Genomic DNA, 27043 nt, shown 5'->3' on the forward strand with positions numbered 1-27043 from the left:
AACATTATGGATGCCGTATTTTTTTAATGTGAAACTTAAAGTAATAATTCATATCAGATTTGTTAGTCTTTTTTGGTTTGAAAAAATATGTTGAAGATCGCTAGAACCAGAGCATACGTTCAACACTATATATACAGTCTTGATACCACTACAAGAGGGCAATCTGCTCCATACTCGATAAACCGTGCATTCAAACACCGCCAATATCAAAAATCGATTAGATTCCAATCCCGGCGTCTGATTGTAAATCATCTGTATGGAAACCTCTCGATTGCCTTTTTGGTATTTATTCCACTGATTGGAAAAACGTGATTGACTTTCGATTCAAACAAAATGAGGTCAGAACAATTTTTTTCGAAAACTACTGATCTCAATCCAGATTCTGTCCACATTCCAGGTTTCTCGGCATTCATATTTGTTTGAACATTTTGAATTCTTATCTCGACAGAAAAGAAGCGTTGCGCTTTGGCTTCGACAGAAATGAACACATAAAGTTCATCTATATAAATCGAAATGATTTGGTGTCCGTATGTCACGATTTAGCTCGAGAGCGGAGGTATAATGGTATTTATTTAGCGAATTTTGCTTACATTTATGAATGAATATATCCATTGCCTTTTTTGGTGTTCATTCTATTGGAAAAGTTGCGATCTATTTACGTGCTAATAGTTTTTTGTATCTCTTGTTTAAAAAATCTTGAAATCAACATAAAAACAAAAATAAAGATTCAAAATTGAAAATAAATTCCTAAATAACCTCTATAAGTTTATCCAAACTCCTCTGGTGCTTGATTCGAATTCCTGTTTCCGATAACACTCCCAAAATTCATATTTATATTTCAGATCATAGATAATTACATGTATTCTTCTTCTATCAGCTGATTCTAGGCAATAAAACTGAGACTAACGTATACCGCATCTTTTTATTAAGTGGAACGTAAAATGATGTTAGTTTTCCCATTGGTTTAAAAAATATTCCAAACATATATGTTAAAAAAATCCCAATTTCTATGCAACCCAAACACAGAAATAATAATAGGATTATATCATGGAAATTATAACGTAGAACCATCTTTTTGACCTGATCCTGGGTAGTAAAACTGATTGCAACGGATAACGTAAAATTTTTCTAATGAGAAATTGGAAGTAGTAATTCATGTTAGATTTGCTTTTTGATTTGTTTAAATTTTTCATTGTTCAAGATCGATAGAACCTAAACATACTTTCAACACTTTAAATACAACATTGAATCCTGTTAAGACAGGGCAATCTGCTCCACACTCGATAAACCGTACATTTGATACCATAAATGTTATCAAGACTACCTTTCGACCAATATATCAGTCAGACTTTGATCCCGGAGTTGTGACCCATTTCAAAATTAATCGAAGTGGAAATTTTCGATTGCTCTTTTTTTGGTGTTGATTACAAGTGTGATCGGTTAATTTATGTATTTTTAAATTTCAAAAATTCCTGATCGAAATCAACATAAATGCTAGAATAAATATTCAAAATTGAAAATAATTTCTAAACCTCTATAGTTCCATCTGAACCGCTTTTAAGCTGGATTTATATTTCAGATCATAGTCAACATTAAGTTTTTTTATCTGATCATAGGCTGTAAAACTAAAAGTACGGATAACGTAAGGTTTTTTGCTTATGTGAAAATCGAAGTAATTCATGAGTAGATTTCCTTGTTTTTCATTGTTGAAGATCGATAGAACCTAAACATACTTTCAATATTCTTTAACGTTGAAATCTTTAACGATAGGGTTAGATGCGAATGAACTGCAAAGTTTAAAGCCTGTCAAAAACAAAGAATGGAATATAACGATAGGGCAGATGCGAATTAACTCCTAGAGTTTGAAGCCTCAAATCCTTACACATATGCGTTTTATTTCGATCAGCTTAAAAATTAATCATGAAGACGTTATAAAATGTAAAACGCTTTTTTAACTGATCCGTGTGTAAAACTGACAGTAGCGGATATCGATCGTTTTTCTTGTGGTAAAAGCGAAGTGCGAATTATCATTCATATAAGATTTGTTGATCTTTCTTTTGGTTTGAAAAGTATCTTGAAGATCACTAGAACCAGAGCATACGATCAACACAATAAATACAGAATTAGTAGCGCTACAAGAGGGCAATCTGCTCCATACTCGATAAACCGTGCATTCAAACACGGCCAATATAAAAATCCGATCAAATTCCAATCCCGGCGTCTGATTGTATAATTCATCTATATGGAAACTTTTCGATTGCCTTTTTTGGTGTTTATTCCATTGAAGAAAAGGTGCGATCGATTTGCGTTCGAATAAATTTTTGAATTTCTTTTTTTCAAAGTCCTAAATTCAAGATACCATCCCCAAATTCCTTCTCTAACATATGTGTGTTCTTATTCGATCAATTCAATTAATAATGTGAGATATCTCATGGAAAGTGTAGCGTAAAATAAAATCATGCTTTTACACCCGATCCTGACTAGAAGAACTGAGAGGCTTGGATATCGTATTTTTTTCTAATGTGAAACTTGAAGTAATAATTCATATTAGATTTGTTAGTCTTTCTTTTGGTTTGAGAAATATGTTGGAGATCGCTAGAACCAGAGCATACGATCAACACAATAAATACAACCTTGGTACCGCAACAAGAGGGCAATCTGCTCCATGCTGGATAAATCGTGCATTGAACACGACCAACATCCCAAATTCGATCAAATTCCATTCCCGGTGTCTGATCCATTTGAAAATCATCCGTATGGAAATTTATCGATTGCCTTTTTGGTGTTTATTCCACTGAAAGAGAGTGTTCGTGTTTATTTCATTTTGAAAAGTGTGGCCGATTTACTTTTGCATAAATTTTTGTATTTTCTAATTTTTATATATATTTGCCCCAGCAGAGATTCATTACTAATACCCTATGTTTCCTTCCCGCTATCTCCCCTCCTTGTGGACACGTTCGGATCGACATATTCAACCGCAACAGCGCAATACGTTAAAACGCAGCCACGTACACAAACAAAAATATCCATATATCGATAGCTTGAAGCAATTAAATATGCACACACTTATCTCCGTTTTGCGCTCTTCTCAACAGAAGCCCTTTTTGTTAATACTGCCGGTCTAGATCAGCTCAGCTGTCATCCTTTGTGGAGAGAGTTTTGCTACCGCCTTGCGAAACCAAATCACAGACAAAATTCCAGAACATTTATTTTCTTGGTGATCTGACGATAGCCTAGCTTGATGATTCCTCACACAATTGTGTAGCTCAGAACCTTAATGCAATGGCGTTTGTACAATTATTGCAATACTAGAGCATCAGCGAGTCAGTAATTTGGTCGCGTCCACAACTCAATCCGAAACTAAGACATGTGAGACTTTAAACTTCTTTAGTTCATCTCTAACCTTCGAAAAGGCCCTTGGAAAACTTTACTTTTTCCTCATATTACTCCTCCACTCCTCACCGTCCAGCTCGCCCAGCAACGATGTCGTTCAGTCGGTGTCCTCACGAAGAATGAAAGCCTCAGCGAGATCCACTGTTTATACTCTAGGCAAATATTCCCCTTCGTTCTTCTTCTTCTCCTTTGTTCACGGAGACTTTAAGTCTTACGATTTCCCCTTCGTTGCTCGTCCATAAGTTGCTCGTTATTGACAGCTCTGTTCGGGAAAGCACACACATGAACAGAACAAATGTATGGGAAAATGGAAATGCTTATAGTTTTCATGAATTTTTACTATTTAAACACCATGTGATTGTAATGTATAGCATATCAAACAAATCTTAGAGAATTTCTGAATCGTTTGGTATGTAAATCGCCAAAATCCGTTCGCGGCAAAAATAGTTATTAACGTTTGCTTTATTTCATAAAAACGTGACCTGTGTTCTGATTTGGCACCCTTAATGAAAGACGTAGTTCTACGTCAAAAATTGCTTATTTTAAAAATGCGCATTCTTATTCGATTAACATTATGGATGCCGTATTTTTTTAATGTGAAACTTAAAGTAATAATTCATATCAGATTTGTTAGTCTTTTTTTTGGTTTGAAAAAATATGTTGAAAATCGCTAGAACCAGAGCATACGTTCAACACTATATATACAATCTTGATACCACTACAAGAGGGCAATCTGCTCCATACTCGATAAACCGTGCATTCAAACACGGCCAATATCAAAAATCGATTAGATTCCAATCCCGGCGTCTGATTGTAAATCATCTGTATGGAAACCTCTCGATTGCCTTTTTGTTATTTATTCCACTGATTGGAAAAGCGTGATTGACTTTCGATTCAAACAAAATGAGGTCAGAACAATTTTTTTCGAAAACTACTGATCTCAATCCAGATTCTGTCCACATTCCAGGTTTCTCGGCATTCATATTTGTTTGAACATTTTGAATTCTTATCTCGACAGAAAAGAAGCGTTGCGCTTTGGCTTCGACAGAAATGAACACATAAAGTTCATCTATATAAATCGAAATGATTTGGTGTCCGTATGTCACGATTTAGCTCGAGAGCGGAGGTATAATGGTATTTATTTAGCGAATTTTGCTTGCATTTATGAATGAATATATCCATTGCCTTTTTTGGTGTTCATTCTATTGAAAAAGTTGCGATCTATTTACGTGCCAATAGTTTTTTGTATCTCTTGTTTAAAAAATCTTGAAATCAACATAAATACAAAAATAAAGATTCACAATTGAAAATAAATTCCTAAATAACCTCTATAAGTTTATCCAAACTCCTCTGGTGCTTGATTCGAATTCCTGTTACCGATAACACTCCCAAAATTCATATTTATATTTCAGATCATAGATTATTACATGTATTTTTCTTCTATCAGCTGATTCTAGGCAATAAAACTGAGACTAACGTATACCGCATCTTTTTATTAATTCCGTGCATTCAAACACGGCCAATATAAAAATCCGATCAAATTCCAATCCCGGCGTCTGATTGTATTATAATTCATCTATATGGAAACTTTTCGATTGCCTTTTTTGGTGTTTATTCCATTTAAGAAAAGGTGCGATCGATTTGCGTTCGAATAAATTTTTGAATTTCTTTTTTTCAAAGTCCTAAATTCAAGGTACCATCCCCAAATTCCTTATCTAACATATGTGTGTTCTTATTCGATCAATTCAATTAATAATGTGAGATATCTCATGGAAAGTGTAGCGTAAAATAAAATCATGCTTTTACACCCGATCCTGACTAGAAGAACTGAGAGGCTTGGATATCGTATTTTTTTCTAATGTGAAACTTGAAGTAATAATTCATATTAGATTTGTTAGTCTTTCTTTTGGTTTGAGAAATATGTTGGAGATCGCTAGAACCAGAGCATACGATCAACACAATAAATACAACCTTGGTACCGCAACAAGAGGGCAATCTGCTCCATGCTGGATAAATCGTGCATTGAACACAACAAACATCCCAAATTCGATCAAATTCCATTCCCGGTGTCTGATCCATTTGAAAATCATCCGTATGGAAATTTATCGATTGCCTTTTTGGTGTTTATTCCACTGAAAGAGTGTGTTCGTGTTTATTTCATTTTGAAAAGTGTGGGCGATTTACTTTTGCATAAATTTTTGTATTTTCTAATTTTTATATATATTTGCCCCAGCAGAGATTCATTACTAATACCCTAGCGCAAATGTTTCCCTCCCGCTATCTCCCCTCCTTGTGGACACGTTCGGATCGACATATTCAACCGCAACAGCGCAATACGTTAAAACGCACGCACGTACACACACAAAAATATCCATATATCGATAGCTTGAAGCAATTAAATATGCACACACTTATCTCCGTTTTGCGCTCTTCTCAACAGAAGCCCTTTTTGTTAATACTGCCGGTCTAGATCAGCTCAGCTGTCATCCTTTGTGGAGAGAGTTTTGCTACCGTCTTGCGAAACCAAATCACAGACAAAATTCCAGAACATTTATTTTCTTGGTGATCTGACGATAGCCTAGCTTGATGATTCCTCACACAATTGTGTAGCTCAGAACCTTAATGCAATGGCGTTTGTACAATTATTGCAATACTAGAGCATCAGCGAGTCAGTAATTTGGTCGCGTCCACAACTCAATCAGAAACTAAGACATGTGAGACTTTAAACTTCCTTAGTTCATCTCTAACCTTCGAAAAGGCCCTTGGAAAACTTTACTTTTTCCTCATATTACTCCTCCACTCCTCACCGTCCAGCTCGCCCAGCAACGATGTCGTTCAGTCGGTGTCCTCACGAAGAATGAAAGCCTCAGCGAGATCCACTGTTTATACTCTAGGCAAATATTCCCCTTCGTTCTTCTTCTTCTCCTTTGTTCACGGAGACTTTAAGTCTTACGATTTCCCCTTCGTTGCTCGTCCATAAGTTGCTCGTTATTGACAGCTCTGTTCGGGAAAGCACACACATGAACAGAACAAATGTATGGGAAAATGGAAATGCTTATAGTATTCATGAATTTTTACTATTTAAACACCATGTGATTGTAATGTATAGCATATCAATATCGTTTGGTATGTAAATCGCCAAAATCCGTTCGCGGCAAAAATAGTTATTAACGTTTACTTTATTTCATAAAAACGTGACCTGTGTTCTGATTTGGCACCCTTAATGAAAGACGTAGTTCTACGTCAAAAATTGCTTATTTTAAATATGCGCATTCTTATTCGATTAACATTATGGATGCCGTATTTTTTTAATGTGAAACTTAAAGTAATAATTCATATCAGATTTGTTAGTCTTTTTTGGTTTGAAAAAATATGTTGAAGATCGCTAGAACCAGAGCATACGTTCAACACTATATATACAGTCTTGATACCACTACAAGAGGGCAATCTGCTCCATACTCGATAAACCGTGCATTCAAACACCGCCAATATCAAAAATCGATTAGATTCCAATCCCGGCGTCTGATTGTAAATCATCTGTATGGAAACCTCTCGATTGCCTTTTTGGTATTTATTCCACTGATTGGAAAAACGTGATTGACTTTCGATTCAAACAAAATGAGGTCAGAACAATTTTTTTCGAAAACTACTGATCTCAATCCAGATTCTGTCCACATTCCAGGTTTCTCGGCATTCATATTTGTTTGAACATTTTGAATTCTTATCTCGACAGAAAAGAAGCGTTGCGCTTTGGCTTCGACAGAAATGAACACATAAAGTTCATCTATATAAATCGAAATGATTTGGTGTCCGTATGTCACGATTTAGCTCGAGAGCGGAGGTATAATGGTATTTATTTAGCGAATTTTGCTTACATTTATGAATGAATATATCCATTGCCTTTTTTGGTGTTCATTCTATTGGAAAAGTTGCGATCTATTTACGTGCTAATAGTTTTTTGTATCTCTTGTTTAAAAAATCTTGAAATCAACATAAAAACAAAAATAAAGATTCAAAATTGAAAATAAATTCCTAAATAACCTCTATAAGTTTATCCAAACTCCTCTGGTGCTTGATTCGAATTCCTGTTTCCGATAACACTCCCAAAATTCATATTTATATTTCAGATCATAGATAATTACATGTATTCTTCTTCTATCAGCTGATTCTAGGCAATAAAACTGAGACTAACGTATACCGCATCTTTTTATTAAGTGGAACGTAAAATGATGTTAGTTTTCCCATTGGTTTAAAAAATATTCCAAACATATATGTTAAAAAAATCCCAATTTCTATGCAACCCAAACACAGAAATAATAATAGGATTATATCATGGAAATTATAACGTAGAACCATCTTTTTGACCTGATCCTGGGTAGTAAAACTGATTGCAACGGATAACGTAAAATTTTTCTAATGAGAAATTGGAAGTAGTAATTCATGTTAGATTTGCTTTTTGATTTGTTTAAATTTTTCATTGTTCAAGATCGATAGAACCTAAACATACTTTCAACACTTTAAATACAACATTGAATCCTGTTAAGACAGGGCAATCTGCTCCACACTCGATAAACCGTACATTTGATACCATAAATGTTATCAAGACTACCTTTCGACCAATATATCAGTCAGACTTTGATCCCGGAGTTGTGACCCATTTCAAAATTAATCGAAGTGGAAATTTTCGATTGCTCTTTTTTTGGTGTTGATTACAAGTGTGATCGGTTAATTTATGTATTTTTAAATTTCAAAAATTCCTGATCGAAATCAACATAAATGCTAGAATAAATATTCAAAATTGAAAATAATTTCTAAACCTCTATAGTTCCATCTGAACCGCTTTTAAGCTGGATTTATATTTCAGATCATAGTCAACATTAAGTTTTTTTATCTGATCATAGGCTGTAAAACTAAAAGTACGGATAACGTAAGGTTTTTTGCTTATGTGAAAATCGAAGTAATTCATGAGTAGATTTCCTTGTTTTTCATTGTTGAAGATCGATAGAACCTAAACATACTTTCAATATTCTTTAACGTTGAAATCTTTAACGATAGGGTTAGATGCGAATGAACTGCAAAGTTTAAAGCCTGTCAAAAACAAAGAATGGAATATAACGATAGGGCAGATGCGAATTAACTCCTAGAGTTTGAAGCCTCAAATCCTTACACATATGCGTTTTATTTCGATCAGCTTAAAAATTAATCATGAAGACGTTATAAAATGTAAAACGCTTTTTTAACTGATCCGTGTGTAAAACTGACAGTAGCGGATATCGATCGTTTTTCTTGTGGTAAAAGCGAAGTGCGAATTATCATTCATATAAGATTTGTTGATCTTTCTTTTGGTTTGAAAAGTATCTTGAAGATCACTAGAACCAGAGCATACGATCAACACAATAAATACAGAATTAGTAGCGCTACAAGAGGGCAATCTGCTCCATACTCGATAAACCGTGCATTCAAACACGGCCAATATAAAAATCCGATCAAATTCCAATCCCGGCGTCTGATTGTATAATTCATCTATATGGAAACTTTTCGATTGCCTTTTTTGGTGTTTATTCCATTGAAGAAAAGGTGCGATCGATTTGCGTTCGAATAAATTTTTGAATTTCTTTTTTTCAAAGTCCTAAATTCAAGATACCATCCCCAAATTCCTTCTCTAACATATGTGTGTTCTTATTCGATCAATTCAATTAATAATGTGAGATATCTCATGGAAAGTGTAGCGTAAAATAAAATCATGCTTTTACACCCGATCCTGACTAGAAGAACTGAGAGGCTTGGATATCGTATTTTTTTCTAATGTGAAACTTGAAGTAATAATTCATATTAGATTTGTTAGTCTTTCTTTTGGTTTGAGAAATATGTTGGAGATCGCTAGAACCAGAGCATACGATCAACACAATAAATACAACCTTGGTACCGCAACAAGAGGGCAATCTGCTCCATGCTGGATAAATCGTGCATTGAACACGACCAACATCCCAAATTCGATCAAATTCCATTCCCGGTGTCTGATCCATTTGAAAATCATCCGTATGGAAATTTATCGATTGCCTTTTTGGTGTTTATTCCACTGAAAGAGAGTGTTCGTGTTTATTTCATTTTGAAAAGTGTGGCCGATTTACTTTTGCATAAATTTTTGTATTTTCTAATTTTTATATATATTTGCCCCAGCAGAGATTCATTACTAATACCCTATGTTTCCTTCCCGCTATCTCCCCTCCTTGTGGACACGTTCGGATCGACATATTCAACCGCAACAGCGCAATACGTTAAAACGCAGCCACGTACACAAACAAAAATATCCATATATCGATAGCTTGAAGCAATTAAATATGCACACACTTATCTCCGTTTTGCGCTCTTCTCAACAGAAGCCCTTTTTGTTAATACTGCCGGTCTAGATCAGCTCAGCTGTCATCCTTTGTGGAGAGAGTTTTGCTACCGCCTTGCGAAACCAAATCACAGACAAAATTCCAGAACATTTATTTTCTTGGTGATCTGACGATAGCCTAGCTTGATGATTCCTCACACAATTGTGTAGCTCAGAACCTTAATGCAATGGCGTTTGTACAATTATTGCAATACTAGAGCATCAGCGAGTCAGTAATTTGGTCGCGTCCACAACTCAATCCGAAACTAAGACATGTGAGACTTTAAACTTCTTTAGTTCATCTCTAACCTTCGAAAAGGCCCTTGGAAAACTTTACTTTTTCCTCATATTACTCCTCCACTCCTCACCGTCCAGCTCGCCCAGCAACGATGTCGTTCAGTCGGTGTCCTCACGAAGAATGAAAGCCTCAGCGAGATCCACTGTTTATACTCTAGGCAAATATTCCCCTTCGTTCTTCTTCTTCTCCTTTGTTCACGGAGACTTTAAGTCTTACGATTTCCCCTTCGTTGCTCGTCCATAAGTTGCTCGTTATTGACAGCTCTGTTCGGGAAAGCACACACATGAACAGAACAAATGTATGGGAAAATGGAAATGCTTATAGTTTTCATGAATTTTTACTATTTAAACACCATGTGATTGTAATGTATAGCATATCAAACAAATCTTAGAGAATTTCTGAATCGTTTGGTATGTAAATCGCCAAAATCCGTTCGCGGCAAAAATAGTTATTAACGTTTGCTTTATTTCATAAAAACGTGACCTGTGTTCTGATTTGGCACCCTTAATGAAAGACGTAGTTCTACGTCAAAAATTGCTTATTTTAAATATGCGCATTCTTATTCGATTAACATTATGGATGCCGTATTTTTTTAATGTGAAACTTAAAGTAATAATTCATATCAGATTTGTTAGTCTTTTTTTGGTTTGAAAAAATATGTTGAAAATCGCTAGAACCAGAGCATACGTTCAACACTATATATACAATCTTGATACCACTACAAGAGGGCAATCTGCTCCATACTCGATAAACCGTGCATTCAAACACGGCCAATATCAAAAATCGATTAGATTCCAATCCCGGCGTCTGATTGTAAATCATCTGTATGGAAACCTCTCGATTGCCTTTTTGGTATTTATTCCACTGATTGGAAAAGCGTGATTGACTTTCGATTCAAACAAAATGAGGTCAGAACAATTTTTTTCGAAAACTACTGATCTCAATCCAGATTCTGTCCACATTCCAGGTTTCTCGGCATTCATATTTGTTTGAACATTTTGAATTCTTATCTCGACAGAAAAGAAGCGTTGCGCTTTGGCTTCGACAGAAATGAACACATAAAGTTCATCTATATAAATCGAAATGATTTGGTGTCCGTATGTCACGATTTAGCTCGAGAGCGGAGGTATAATGGTATTTATTTAGCGAATTTTGCTTACATTTATGAATGAATATATCCATTGCCTTTTTTGATGTTCATTCTATTGAAAAAGTTGCGATCTATTTACGTGCTAATAGTTTTTTGTATCTCTTGTTTAAAAAATCTTGAAATCAACATAAATACAAAAATAAAGATTCACAATTGAAAATAAATTCCTAAATAACCTCTATAAGTTTATTCAAACTCCTCTGGTGCTTGATTCGAATTCCTGTTTCCGATAACACTCTCAAAATTCATATTTATATTTCAGATCATAGATTATTACATGTATTTTTCTTCTATCAGCTGATTCTAGGCAATAAAAGTGAGACTAACGTATACCGCATCTTTTTATTAAGTGGAACGTATAATTATGTTAGTTTTCCCATTGGTTTAAAAAATATTCCAAACATATATGTTAAAAAATCCCAATTTATATGCAACCCAAACACAGAAATAATTATAAGATTATATCATGGAAATTATAACGTAGAACCATCTTTTTGACCTGATCCTGGGTAGTAAAACTGATTGCAACGGATAACGTAAAATTTTTCTAATGAGAAATTGGAAGTAATAATTCATGTTAGATTTGTTTTTTGATTTGTTTAAATTTTTCATTGTTTAAGATCGATAGAACCTAAACATACTTTCAACACTTTAAATACAACATTGAATCCTGTTAAGACAGGGCAATCTGCTCCACACTCGATAAACCGTACATTTGATACCATAAATGTTATCAAGACTACCTTTCGACCAATATATCAGTCAGACTTTGATCCCGGAGTTGTGACCCATTTCAAAATTAATCGATGTGGAAATTTTCGATTGCTCTTTTTTTGGTGTTGATTACAAGTGTGATCGGTTAATTTATGTATTTTTAAATTTCAAAAATTCCTGATCGAAATCAACATAAATGCTAGAATAAATATTCAAAATTGAAAATAATTTCTAAACCTCTATAGTTCCATCTGAACCGCTTTTAAGCTGGATTTATATTTCAGATCATAGTCAACATTAAGTTTTTTTATCCTAGGCTGTAAAACTAAAAGTAACGGATAACGTAAGATTTTTTCTTATGTGAAAATCGAAGTAATTCATGAGTAGATTTCCTTGTTCTTCATTGTTGAAGATCGATAGAACCTAAACATACTTTCAATATTCTTTAACGTTGAAATCTTTAACGATAGGGTTAGATGCGAATGAACTGCAAAGTTTAAAGCCTGTCAAAAACAAAGAATGGAATATAACGATAGGGCAGATGCGAATTAACTCCCTAGAGTTTGAAGCCTCAAATCCTTACACATATGCGTTTTATTTCGATCAGCTTAAAAATTAATCATGAAGACGTTATAAAATGTAAAACGCTTTTTTAACTGATCCGTGTGTAAAACTGACAGTGGCGGATATCGATCGTTTTTCTTGTGGTAAAAGCGAAGTGCGAATTATCATTCATATAAGATTTGTTGATCTTTCTTTTGGTTTGAAAAGTATCTTGAAGATCACTAGAACCAGAGCATATGATCAACACAATAAATACAGAATTAGTAGCGCTACAAGAGGGCAATCTGCTCCATACTCGATAAACCGTGCATTCAAACACGGCCAATATAAAAATCCGATCAAATTCCAATCCCGGCGTCTGATTGTATAATTCATCTATATGGAAACTTTTCGATTGCCTTTTTTGGTGTTTATTCCATTGAAGAAAAGGTGCGATCGATTTGCGTTCGAATAAATTTTTGAATTTCTTTTTTTCAAAGTCCTAAATTCAAGATACCATCCCCAAATTCCTTATCTAACATATGTGTGTTCTTATTCGATCAATTCAATTAATAATGTGAGATATCTCATGGAAAGTGTAGCGTAAAATAAAATCATGCTTTTACACCCGATCCTGACTAGAAGAACTGAGAGGCTTGGATATCGTATTTTTTTCTAATGTGAAACTTGAAGTAATAATTCATATTAGATTTGTTAGTCTTTCTTTTGGTTTGAGAAATATGTTGGAGATCGCTAGAACCAGAGCATACGATCAACACAATAAATACAACCTTGGTACCGCAACAAGAGGGCAATCTGCTCCATGCTGGATAAATCGTGCATTGAACACGACCAACATCCCAAATTCGATCAAATTCCATTCCCGGTGTCTGATCCATTTGAAAATCATCCGTATGGAAATTTATCGATTGCCTTTTTGGTGTTTATTCCACTGAAGGAGTGTGTTCGATAAACTTTCGATGTGAAAAGAATGAGATGAAAACTAGTTTTTTAAACTACCGTTTTGTCTCATATTCCGAACAGTCTCAAATTCCGAATACTTCATTTTTAAATTTAAATTGACTACACTTTAATGTTATTAATAATTGAACAATTAAAGCCCTGATATTGTTTGAGGTATAAGCTACATTTCAACATCATTTACAGGCATTGATATAGCATATAATTTAAAATATTGAACATTTGCAAAAAAGTGACAGTCAAAACCAAAGATAAAATGCTTACGTTAGCAAATTGCGTAATTAGCATCGTTAATTTTTCAGTTTTTGTAGTTCTTCAATTTTTTGTTTCCTTTCTTTCATGTTAAGTGCTAGAAAAGGTGAGAATCTACAATAAATGGATGAAAAAATGATATTTTTTGCAGAAATATTCATTAAAATTAGTATTGAAGTAGTGTTCGGAATTTGAATCAAGTTTCTTTGCATGATTCAAATTCCGAACACTTCATTTTAAATGTAAATTTACTGATCTTTAATGTTATAAATAGTTGAATAATGAGAGCCTTGAAAATCTTTGGGGTTTAGGCTACATTTTCACATCATTTACAGGTATCGGTACAGCCTATAATTTATAATATTGAGCATTTCCAAAAAGTGGCGGTCAAAACCAATGATAAAATGTTTGCGTTAGCAAATTCCGTAATAGACAAGCATCGTCAATTTTTCAGTTTTTGCAGTATTTTTAACTATTTTGTTTGCTGTTTGCATATTAAGTGCTAGAAAAGGTAAGGGACTGTAATTGTAGCGTCTTAAATGCAGTGGACTGTAAAAACTGCTGAAATTATCCCGCTGCGCGATTCCAAAGCTGCCTCAACGCAGCTTGCCCAGCGAGAGAACCAAATTCCCCCCGTGGGCGCGATGCAAACTGCCTTCATTGCAGTGATACAACGGGGATTTTCCATTCGCATGGAAACTTTACACTTCCTTGTGGCGGATTGAGGGACTCGTTGTTTTGGAGTCAAAACACAACACAAACTTAAACTTAAACTATATACATTTTATCTCTTAACTTTACAAAATAATACATGGATTATACAGAATAAAACCACTTAAATGTCTTCTGCCGTTTTCCTTCAGTTTCTGACTTCAATTCGTTTGCTGTTGCTTACGCTTCGCTGTCTTAAATCAAACTGGTTGCTGCTCTTGCAGAGCAGCATGTTATTTTCCTCTTTGTTATTGCATTTCTCCTGTTCGATCCTGTTCGAACAGGAAGGCGATGAAGTGCACTTCAGGGCGTTGCTTCAGTTTGCGATCAATCCTCTCTTCAGTGCGCTTGCGACTGAACAATAATAAATGGATGAAAAAAAATATATTTTGTGCAGAAATATCAATTAAAATTAGTATTGAAGTAGTGTTCGCAATTTGAATCATACATAGAAACTTGATTCAAATTCCGAACACTTCATTTTAAATGTAAATTTACTAAACTTTAATGTTTTAAATAATTGCATAATGAAAACCCTAACATTCTTTGGTTTATAGGCTTCATTTCAGAATAATATACAGGTATCGATACTGCCTATAATTTATAATACTAAACATTTACAAAAAAAAAAGTGACTATCGAAAACCAGTGATAAAATGTTTGCATTAGCAAATTCCGTAGAAAACAAGCATCGTGTATTTTTAAATTCTTGAAGTTAAAACTTCAATTTTGTTTGCTGTTTATATGTTGGTTCGGTAAGAATCTTGTTACGAATCTGCTATAAATTGTTAAAAAAAATCTCTTATGCAGAAATCTGTATTAGAATTAGCGTTAAAGTAGTGTTCGTAATTTGTATCAAGTTTCGACGCAGGAATCGAATTCCGAAAGAAAATATTTGAACACACTATTTTCCGGCAAATACAGCGATAGTTAACATATTGGGGTACAAAACAATCCAATTCTGGAGCAACAATATAAAAAGTCCATTTGTTAACAAATGTTTGCGAGCTCTTTCCTTGAAAAACGCAGGTCGCAGGTGCGAACCAACGAGAGTAAAATTGATTTTCTTAGCCAGGTTTTCAACTAAAACCACAATAATAAAACCGGGGTCCTGAAGTGACAGGTCGAACTCGATTATATACTGATTCGATTATACAGCCATTCCATGCCAACCCGATATAGTGGTTCTCCGAATTCCGTGAAAAGTGGTAGTTTTGTTCTTCATCGCAAAATATTAGACCCGTATTTTTTTTTTGTTAGAGTGACCATTTCCATTTTAGGGTGGTCCAAAAATCCATTATTTTCTTATTTTTTTCCAAAAATAACTTTTTTTCAAAAAACCATGACTTTTGAACTACTGGATCGATTCAGATGATCGATATATCAAATTGAACCGGTCAGCTGGTCTTTTTTAAGAAAATACTACATCTACAAATTTGAAAAATTTGAATTCTATTTTCATAATACGTATTTGTTTTTTATAGTTCTCATGGTCTCGGAACCAAGGGCGATATATTTTTTTTATATTTTTTCTTGAAAGCTGAAAGCTTTTTTCTTGTTTACATAACATGTCCAAAAATCAGAAATGTGATTTTTTTTATTTTATTTATAATTTTTGAAAATTAATCGATTGTCAAAAATCGTTTTCCCTTTTTTTCAAAAAAATGACGTTTTTCAAAAATTCTTAACTTTTGAACTACCTAACAGATTTGGATAATCGACATATTAAATTAAAGTCAATGAGCTAGTCTTCTTTGAAAAAATATTTAATTTGCAAAAAATGGAATCATATTCGCATAGATCTAGTCGCATAGGAATATCGGACGAAGACTAAATCATGTTAACTTTGAAAAATAATAACACAAAAACGATAAAAAACACACCTCAGATTTTTGGATATGTTATGTAAAAAAAACTAAGCTTTCAAGAAAAAATATAAAAATGTATAGCGCCCATTTTTAGGACGATTTCATTTGGAATTGCTGAATATGAATCAGTGACATAACTGGTGTTCGGAATTTGAGAGAAATGTGATTAATGTAATTTTTAGTTTTTCACCATGAAAAAATATTTGTAAATCAATTTTTGTGAAGTCGAATGAAAAAGAAGGCTCTATTGTATCTAAAAATCAAATTAATTTCGCGAAAAAGTACCATTTTAAGTAATGAAACACTGTTTAATGGCCATCAAAGCTTAAGTGTTCGGAATTTGAGACAAAACGGTACAGATTCCAACCCCTTAACAAATCAAAACCATCAAAGCAAGCTCGAATTACATGAAGTACTGTTGTTTGAGTAAAATTGAAAAACAATTGGATCGTCATGTAACTGAGCAGATCCACGATCATAAAAAACGTCTATTTGGGTACCAAATAAACTGAAAGAAATTCATTTAATAATGCGTATAATAAATAATGTATAATGAGCATAATAAAGCGAATAATTACTGGCGATGAAAAATTGATTGTTTACAATAACGTCAATCGAAAACGATCATAGTCCAAGCATTATGAACCACCGCAAACCACCTCTAAAGCCGATATTCACCAAAAGAAGGTTTTGCATTCGATTTGGTGGGATTGGGAAGGAGTGGTATTTTTTCAGCTGCTTCCAAGGAATCAAATGATCAATACGGAAGTCTATTGTCGGCAGCTGAACAAACTGAATGCAGCGATTATCGAAACACGTCCAGAATTAGTCAATCATAAGGGTGTCGTCTTCTACTAGGACAACGCCAGACCACACACATCTTTGGTCACTCGCCAAAAATTAATGGAGCTTAGTTGAGTATTGATGTTACATCCACCATATAGCCCTGACCTTTTTCTCGAAGTTACAGTATTTCAAAAATCACCTTGAAATTTCGACTCCACACTCTTTTCCTCTATTTTTTTGTCGATTGTATTTGACAGAATGTATAAATAGCGATGTTAAATAAATTGTTTTTAGCACGTTTCCAATGACGATTCCAATTTTGAGAACTCAGTAAATAATGAAAAATACTAAAAATCTTCAGAAATGTAAATAAAATCGTTTTCCAAATTTCTAGACTAGAATACCCCTTCAAATCGTATTCGCAGTCGATGCTGTCGATGTATTCTATGTTCGGACAATCAAGAAATAGCAATCGTGAACGTCCTGAACCTTTTAATTAACTACATCATGCTACTAAATATCTAATTCCAAAAATTTTTTTCTTCTTTTCAGATAAGATGTTCTACTCGTGAGCAGCCACTTTGTGCGCAAATAAGGTAATTATAGTCCGACACCACTAATCCGTTCATTGCCATTAGAAAGGAAACGCCGCGCCGAAACATGCACACATTTTGTAATCCCTATTAACCTTGAAAACAAGCCTGAATTCATTGGACGATTTCCGTTACATAAAACTCGCCACAGCATGCCATCGAATGAAGTCACTAAAAACCGGCCAACACAGGCGACTGCGCTGCCAAGAGCCGTGCGTCGCGCGAGACGCGCATGATAACAGGTTTCCTGCCAATCATGGTGCTTAAAAATCACCCCTTAGCCGCTGCTGCTAGACGCCGTGCCTTTTGCTCTCGTAAATACAAACAGTTTATCGATTGTGAACATATTGCGCCTGCGGGTGACTGCGGGCAACGCCAATTTCCCCCTAAGGGGTTCGACCGAAAACAGCAAAACTTCAGTTCTTTCACTGCTCGGTATTCACAGCGATTGGTGACCTAACCATATCGCTCGTCCGCAGATATTGCAAACCTCTCCTTTCCCTCCACCACGAGTGTTTACTCTGAAGAATGGAATGTCCCTCACCTGGACCTCTCCTCCCTCGCCGATAAAATAATTTTTGGATGTATTACAACGACCTGGTGCACTGCAAAAGCTTGGGAAAATATCAATCTGACGAAGCTGCAATGTCCTTTCGGTCGTCGGTCGGTGGTTTTATGGGTCTATTCAATATGGGGACCCATGTTGTGTTGTGTCTAAACAACTCTAGCCGACGGTCGTTCACAAATGCTCGACATTCAAAGGCGAGTGAGCGGCCGGGCGCATTATAACACGAGGCTGATTACTTCCGTTGTTGCGTGAATGGTTTATCAGTAGAAACTATGTTTCTGCGGGTTCGTGTCACTGAGCAAAATGATATTTTGCCTGGGGAGATAAGCCTGCGCAGGTTGTCAATATTATCGATGAAGTTTAAATGCTAACCTGAACTAATAACCAATTTATGATTATATAACGTTAACCATTTTTTACAGCCATGCATGCATTTTTTTAATCAAAATGGAAATAAGATAAATTGCATGAAATTTTGCAATGTAGAGTTCTGGCCTACCACTTATTTTCTTATCTTTTCAATCTAATTCGTTCTTTTATTTTATTTTCATTCACTTCCATGTTTCGGATTTTATTTCGATTTTTTTTCATGTTGCTCGAATTAGACTTTAGGGCCGGTTAAAATTGAATTTGGTCATTAATGAAAATGAAAAATGTATAGGGAATGACGTATTGGAATCAAAAAGCTTCCAATTTGAAATTTTATGTACGTTTTTTTTGAGATCAACAGAGTTGAGAACCACACGTCAAACAGTATTTTCAAGTAAAAGTGTTACGATGTAATGGTAGCAAAGTGTTCGACGCACATTGAAGCAAATGATACAACTGAAGTACGTCACATGAGCATTCAATACTTCTATTTGGGTGGCCTCCATTATACATGTGTGCAGTTACGATCGCAGATTATTGAGGCAGAATTTTGACCTTTTTTCATCCGATTCGTGGAATCGGATAAAAATACCGTCGTTCACTAGCAGCTGTTCATGGTTTTTTGCCTACTCAACATCACATTCAATCTTGTTGTATAGCGAAGATTTTGATCCAATCAGCCACAAAACTATTCGTTTACGTTCAAATGCTCTCCATCACATTATTATTGACAAATATCGATGGCCTTCTCATCAAATAAATGTACTTTGCTCTAGCTTGATTTTTTTTAAATATATTTTTCGCTCACACAATCTCTAGAATCCACTCAGTACTTTAAGAGTAGCTCCAGCTGACACTAATCCCCAGCATTCCGTAACACAAAACAAAATTAACCGGCATCTGCCCCGCGTCGACCTCTCGATTGTCAAATAGTAAAATCAAAAATATGCTATCCATCGCCGATCTGCGACAGCTGACCAATTGGCCTCACCCTTTGCTTCAGCAGAATCGACGGTAAGCGTTGGATGAAAAATGTTTCGGCTAAAGTTCACTGCCGAAAATATATCTCCTTGAATAAAAATTAGTACTTCATTTAGGTAACTTGCACCGTAACACCCAATAAGTTGTTTTGGAGAGGCCCGGTAATTACTTTCCCTTTTTACCACCCCAATATTCCCCTCGTCAACTTATCTAATTTGAACTGAGTCCAACACAACAATAAATCGTGAAGTTCAGTTGTGTAATAAATTAATTTCTCTCCATTTGTAACTGCTCGATAAATCTATGCAGCAGCAGCAGCTAGTGAAAGAAATACGACCGTTCTCAAACCAATGAAAGCCGATATCGACCGTAATGCGCGTCGTCTATGCTTTCGTCAAGTTACACGGTTGTTCATTTGATCGTTTAATGATGCTGTTTATCACAGCAGTATTGATTGCACTTTCACGGACTGGTGCCTCCCTGGTATTCGGACATTATATCAGCCATTTTACCGTTCGGATGGGTTTTAATTGCGAACGAAAGAAAGGGTCGCCACACAATAGTGCATTCGATTTTGACGTCGAACTGTTATTAATTGCTCTCTTAATTTCAGGAAATGCGATGATTCGGCTGAGTTATGCGATGGCAGTAATCATGAGTTTACAGCTCTATAACATGTTTATGAGATTCGGAACCTGTGTTCCTCAAACAAGATCTATTTGCAATTAATACTTATTGTGGACTCAATTATTCCAAATTGTCGAATTTTGTTCGTACCAAGTCGTTCGTTTTTTTTGTACCAGGTCGGTTACACAGGTTTTCGCTGAAAATATTTGGTTATCTATCAGTTTTTTCATGGAGAACTCAATCACTAGCTCAATAGTCCAGGTTGACACAATGTTTAAGGGATGTTTATGTTGTTTTCCGGTCCAATTTTCACTCGCTGATGTAAAAGTTGTACAAAAAAGATTGAAACATGAGCCCTGGGGGAGACTCTTGTTGAAGATTCGACTTACTTCCGAATCATCGTGAAAAGAATTCAGATGTTCTGTTCTCGTTCTCTCAAAATTCAAGTTATATTATGATATTTTATAACGGTGGCAGACCTCGAGCGTATAATTTGACTGACAGGACGAAATCGGAGGTATCTCTTATGTCCAAGAAGACTGAAGCCATTTGCTCCTGCCAGATGCCATCTGAATTTCTGAAGAAAATTCCCACATTTGAAAAAAATTAAAATGATCATTTAGTCAAAAAGGATGGCGTTCGATGCAATTTATGAAGATGAACTGATATTCGTGTGAAACGAAAATGCTAGAATGTTCTTGCTTATAAGTGTTTGTTATGATTTCACGCATAATCCGTGTACAAGAAACGTAGCAAAGGAAAGGAAGTAAGACAAATAGGTTAAGAAGAATTTAGATTGTATCTCTAAAAATCTATGTTTCCCGTATTTTATTACAAAATACAATATGAATGTGAGGAGTACGAAAATTGGTGAAACGACTTGTAGGTGATTCTCGTTATAGATATCAAACGAAGGAGAAAAACAAAATATAATTTTTTACATAAAAACATCACATTAAAACACATTTTTCAGTAAATCTAAAGTTGACAAAAAAAAAATAAAAGGATCTTATTTATTTTTATAAATGTAAGATCATAAAAGATAAATAATTTTTTTTATTTTTTTTTTATTGTGTATCACTGCTCTTTCAAGGCAAATTAGTTCCCACCAGACAACCATGTCAAAATTTAATGCAACCGCCATGGGTTAACACTCGACAAAATTATTAGAGAAACACCCGACAACATCGAGATTTTTCAGTGATTTCTGGAAGGCTGTAACTACGTGAAAAATCAACGCAATCATGGAATGAAGATGGAATGTGCCAAAAAATTACCTGCTAACTAATGAACCTGGTATAGAAAAAAAATCGATTTCTTCCTGTTTTTACAACGTTTCTGTAGACTAACACACATTTCACCAGCTGGAACAATAGAAATTCTAATCAACCTGATAAGTTTTCTTTTGATTTCTTGAACGTTCATGTAGGAAGTTTTTCCACAAAGATATTTTTGTGATTGAATGAAAACCTGGCTTCCGAAGTATTCATCAGAATCTCCGAAAAAACAAAAAGAAATCGATATTTTTCTTCTCGTATTTTTTTTTCTACTATGGGAAGGGCGGTGAAGACGGGCACCTTAACACATTGCGGACCGCTCACGAGATTTCTCGTGTATCGCGTTCCGTCTGCTACGAATGGATTACGAAATAACCCGTGTTTTCTACACTTCAAGGTTAAATCCTTGGTTTGCCAAGAACCTAACAATGCCTTTCGATGGCTCGCCTTCGTCTCAACAACATCGGAGGAAACGATCTCATTTGTGGAATCCGAACAAATGAAGCGTTCAAGTTTGCCCCGAAACGTGCGCTCCTTAATGTGTTAAGTAAAAGTTGATTTTTTCGTGGATATATATAGAAATACTAGCTGACTAGGCAAACGTTGTTCTGCCAAATAAATTATTTCTAGTGAATATTTTGGGTGTTGAATAAAACACACTAATGTATTGTAAGTGTGTTTGAATATTTTGACGATCTTTAAAATAAATCGAATGTGACCGATAAAAAAACGAATTAAATGATTTGAACGAAAGGTTATATGATGTTTCTTGGTGTATTTCATTAACGCAACTGACATGTTTGATCTCTTAAAAGTTAAACGTCAACTGAAAAAAGTAATATAAGTTTGTCGTAAAGTAGAAAAAATTAAATATAGAAAATCAATATTTATTACGGTATCCATGTCAGAAAATACGTGCATGTGATTTTCAACATGGCTTAGTTTATAACAGCTTGGTCTCGTTCATAAATTGGAAAACAGCGATACGCCAGCTAACTTCAATGGAGCTGATTAATCGGCCTGTTTGGAATCGCGTTATTTTATCGTTGTCATTCAATCGAGGAGTATTCACATCGGTAATCTAAGTTTGAAACACAGCCATATTGCTTCCTTTATTCATGGATGTTTTTATTACTCTTCACCGATTTGTAGAACTCAATATTCATATATGCATATGAGTGATCGGATTTTACAATTCGATCGAAATCGACTTTTACACTCTTAAATTCGTTCGCATTGTCGCGAAACAATGGTCAAAATAAGTCATTCGTATTTGTGGTTCAATTTACTCTCTATCTGAACGGCATAATTCCGGAAATAATTCAAAATTGTTGAAATTTGAATGAAAATTATTATTCGATTTCGTTTGGATGCTAAATTTGTTTTGAATGTGTTTGAATGCTAAATTTAGCGCGTTTATTCCACCCGAAAAACCATTACTATTTTTGCTTCATAGAAAAGGAACATGGAGACCAATGTTGTTTACGTCGAATTGCGTGGCAAGGTTGTCACATTTGCTCAACTCGATTGGACTTGAGCACGAACAGAATGGAAAATTGCGCTTTTTCCATTCAACAGAATACAACCAACAATATGTGGGGACGAATACGATCGAACTTCATTTTGTGTTTGAACACACGCGCAATGTCATGACAATGCATTGCGCTTTGGTCTGGCTATAACTAAAGCTGTGTCAGCGTTGCTCATGATAGTGTCTCGCAAGTGAATGTATTATTCCTCGCACCGCTTATGTTGATTGTGTAGTAAGAATTGCAGTCGTTCAATCTCTACCTTCGCGTATATGTCGACCATAAATTGTTGGCACAGCTTACGATATATTGAATTGGCGTTTCTTGACCATGTCAAATCACCATATGATAAACATAAAAATCCTTCGAGCGCGCCCTCTGTTTGTTTCATCGCATGTTCATAAATATTAAATCAAATTGAGAAATGATGTTCATAATGAATTAAGTATCTGTGACGGGGTCTCGTTGGTCTAATGTTTATGCAAGAGATTTTTCGTTAGAGAAACCCTTCTGACTTGCACTGTAGTCAAGCGTATTCTTGAGCTTGCCACTCCAGAATACATTCAAGGCGTATTGTTCGTCATCGAAATCTCAACTATTTACTAATAAAAATGACGCAAGTACTACTACGTTGAGAAGGCAAACCTTGGGAACGTTAGTGCCATTGAAGAAGAACATAGCGAGGGTCGTATGAACGGTGTGTGTCAACGATGAATTCCAGATTATTGTTTTTTCTTCGCATTAAATTTTTCGTGTCACCGTGCTATCATGATTCCAACAGCGCTTGTGCTTTGGATCTACACACGTGCTCTCCAGCTGATGTTTTATCAGAGTTGATGGCTATAGCGTGATTGTCATTTTGTAATCCGAGCAAATGTGATTTGAAGAATTTCGATAACTTCTTGTGCTCATTCAAAAAGGCTTCCAGCTCGTCGGAGATGCTCCCTGCTTTAGATGAATTGATGTTACTTGTGTATTTGTAGATGGATGTTCAATGAAGCGGGCGTTACGCCATCAGTCATTGAACAACTTAAATGAATTCGTTCTGTTGAAAAAACGAACAACGGTTAAATTATTAGAATATGTTTGACACAAAAATAATAAAATCGCAATTAAAAATAGGGAATTGGGGTCAAAATTTAATGTTATATGTATGGTATGAAGTCAAATTTTTGAAAAAAAATATCCAGGTCTTTTTTTCTGCATAGAGCCACCCTATTCGGTATTAAATGTATGGTATACCTAACAAGTATTTTGAGTATAATTTCATCAAAATCGGTTTCGGAGGAGTTCGGTAACAAACACCGTGACACGAGATTTTTATATATATGGATAGACAGATACAGCCATTCCATGCCATAACCGATATAGTGGTTCTCAGATTTTCGCAAAAAGTGGTAGCTTTGTTCTTTATCGCAAAACATTAGACCCTTATTTTTTTCCATTTCCATTTTAGGGTTGTTCGAAAATTCAACTTTTTCCTCTTTTTTCGAAAAATGACTTTTTTCAAAAATTCATAGCTTTTGAACTACTAGACCGATTCAGATGATCGACATATCAAATTAAAGCCAATCATCTTGTTATGATTTTTCAAAGTTAACCGGTGGTTCGAAAAATCATTTTTTTCACTTTTTCCAACACAAAAATTCATAACTTTTGATCTACTGGACCGATTCAGATGATCGACAATCCTCCTCGAAAATCCTCAGCTTTTCAGAAAAAAATAAAAAAATATATAGCGCCCTTGGTCCCGAGACTATGAAAACAATAAAAAACCAATACAATCAATAATAACGAGAACAGAATTCAAATTTTCTGCAGGTATTTTTTCAAAAAAGATAATTGGCTTTAATTTGATATGTCGATCATCTGAATCTGTGTAGTAGTTCAGAAGTTATGAATTTTTGAAAAAAAGTCATTTTTGGAAAAAAGAGGAAAAAGCTGATTTTTCGGACAACCCTTAAATGGAAATGGTCACCCTACTGAAAAAAAATACGGGTCTAATGTTTTACGATAAAGAACAAAACTACCACTTTTCACGCAAATCTGAGGACCACTATATCGGTTTCGCAGGGAATGGCTGTATATTTAGCTGTCTAACCACGTGTTGATAGTCTAAGTCTCTTTTTATAATAAAGATTGTGTTTGAGGCAATTTGTTTTGCTAAATTAATATATCCGGCATATTTGAAAAAAATTAAAAAAAGAGTCAGGAATGACGGACACTTGAAGGGAAGAAGTGACACCAGGGGTGGGACAGATGGACACTAACTCAAATGTTATATTTTGGAATTCAAGTATATATTCAATAAGTTTTGGCGGTCTTAAAATAGACCCTAAACATGATTGAAAAAAAACGACTTGACTAAAATCACCTATAAGGGCCTTCTTTTTTTTCATTTTTTCATGTCTAAAATAGCTTCCGGTATTGTTGCCCGCGGCCGAGTGATTTGCGTCACACCTAACATGCAGAGAGTTCGGTTTCGATTCCCGTTCTGATCGGGGGAATTTTTCCTCAAAGGAAATTCCTCCGACTTGCACTGTGGTCACGCGTATTCTAGAGCTTGTCACTCAGAGTGCATACAAGGCGTGTTATTTGGCATATAAATCTCAACTAAGTACTATAAAAATGACGCAAGTAATACTACGTTGAGACCGCGATGTTCCTCCTGGAACGTTGGTGCCATCTAAGAAGAGCTTCCGGCATCCGGAATGAAAGATTCGGATTACGTTTTAACCCTCTAAGATCCAAATTCTTTATTTGTCTAAAAAAAACCCATTCACCTTCAATCTCGAATTTCCGAATTTCAACATAAAATACTCCTAGCAGAAAGCTGCCAACATAAAACCAATGTGTATGTGTGATAGATGAAAATATTCTAACGTTCTAGTGGGGGTGAACATTGAAAATAATGTCTGAATAATTTGTAAAATAAACCGTGAAACCCGTCTAAATGCGGGATTGGGTTTTAGTCAGTTCGTATGCCAATTTTCTGACATCCGTCATGGACTTTCAAACTCAAATGGTGACCAAAGAAATTTCCAAAAATATATTTAAATTTCATCCATGTTATTGGATATTTTTCACTCTCACTTTCTTGAAACTGTTCTCCAATTTTATTGTTTGTTTGTACATCCATTCGCTCGTTTCTGATTAGAATTTTTGAGTGTTCAAAAAGTATGGTGATTTTATATTTTGAAGAGAAAATAATTGTTTGTTCGTACATATTCATGTTTTCCAAATGTTTTCCAAAACTTGAATCCCGAATCCTTTTCAGTAATCCGAATCTGAAAGTAATCTTCTTCAGATATGATACCCTCATGCCATCCCTACCCCATTTATTGAATCACTTTTCCAGTACCTTTCACTTTATCATATATAATATCTCATATGCACCAGGAATAGTTTAATAAAACTAAACAATTTTTTCCGTCGCAACCAGTTGCTTCTAAATCAGTCTAGTTTTCTGAGAGTAGTGACTATTTTAACACTGACAAAATTTTACCTGATCTGACCTTTTTGTCTTTACCCCATACGGTTATAAATTATGATGAATATGAAATCAACTTGAAGGGGTTGATGCAACATGGGATAATACATAAAATTAGTATTTAAATAAAATTCGGAATTTGAATCAGTGACAAAAAAGGGGTTCGGAATTTGAGACGAAGTAATTGTAAATCTATTTTATTATAGTCAATTGGAAAACAGTCTATATTGTTTCAAAAAATCAAATTAATTTCGCGAAACAGTACCATTTTGATTAATGAGACATTGTCTAACTTGTTGGCCGTTAGTTTAAGTGTTTGGAACTTGAGACAAAACGGTATCGAGTATACAGGCACATGAGTATTCTGGAGATTTCATTAGCCTGAATGTCAACCAGAACAGGAATTGCACCTGAAGCACACACCAAAGACGCGTCCACATTACGCCAATCGGCCTTGGCCGCCCGGTAAAGCCGACTAAATGTGGACATACCGCCCGGGCTTGCCGACGTGCCGAAAACCGACTCGAATCAAAC

General features: G+C 35.0%; 1 protein-coding gene across 6 annotated transcripts in view; it reads left to right on the forward strand.

Moving 5' to 3' along the window:
- The window catches only part of LOC129773113 (uncharacterized), a 281523-nt gene that overhangs the window by 158308 nt on the left and 96172 nt on the right, over positions 1-27043 (forward strand). For all 6 annotated transcript variants that reach the window (XM_055776668.1, XM_055776667.1, XM_055776669.1 and 3 more), the window contains one exon: positions 17628-17671. The gene's annotated coding sequence lies outside the window, so the exon portion shown is untranslated. The remainder of the gene's footprint in view (positions 1-17627; positions 17672-27043) is intronic.

The sequence above is a fragment of the Toxorhynchites rutilus genome, chromosome 3 (assembly GCF_029784135.1).
Source record: "Toxorhynchites rutilus septentrionalis strain SRP chromosome 3, ASM2978413v1, whole genome shotgun sequence".
Lineage (NCBI taxonomy): Eukaryota > Metazoa > Arthropoda > Insecta > Diptera > Culicidae > Toxorhynchites > Toxorhynchites rutilus.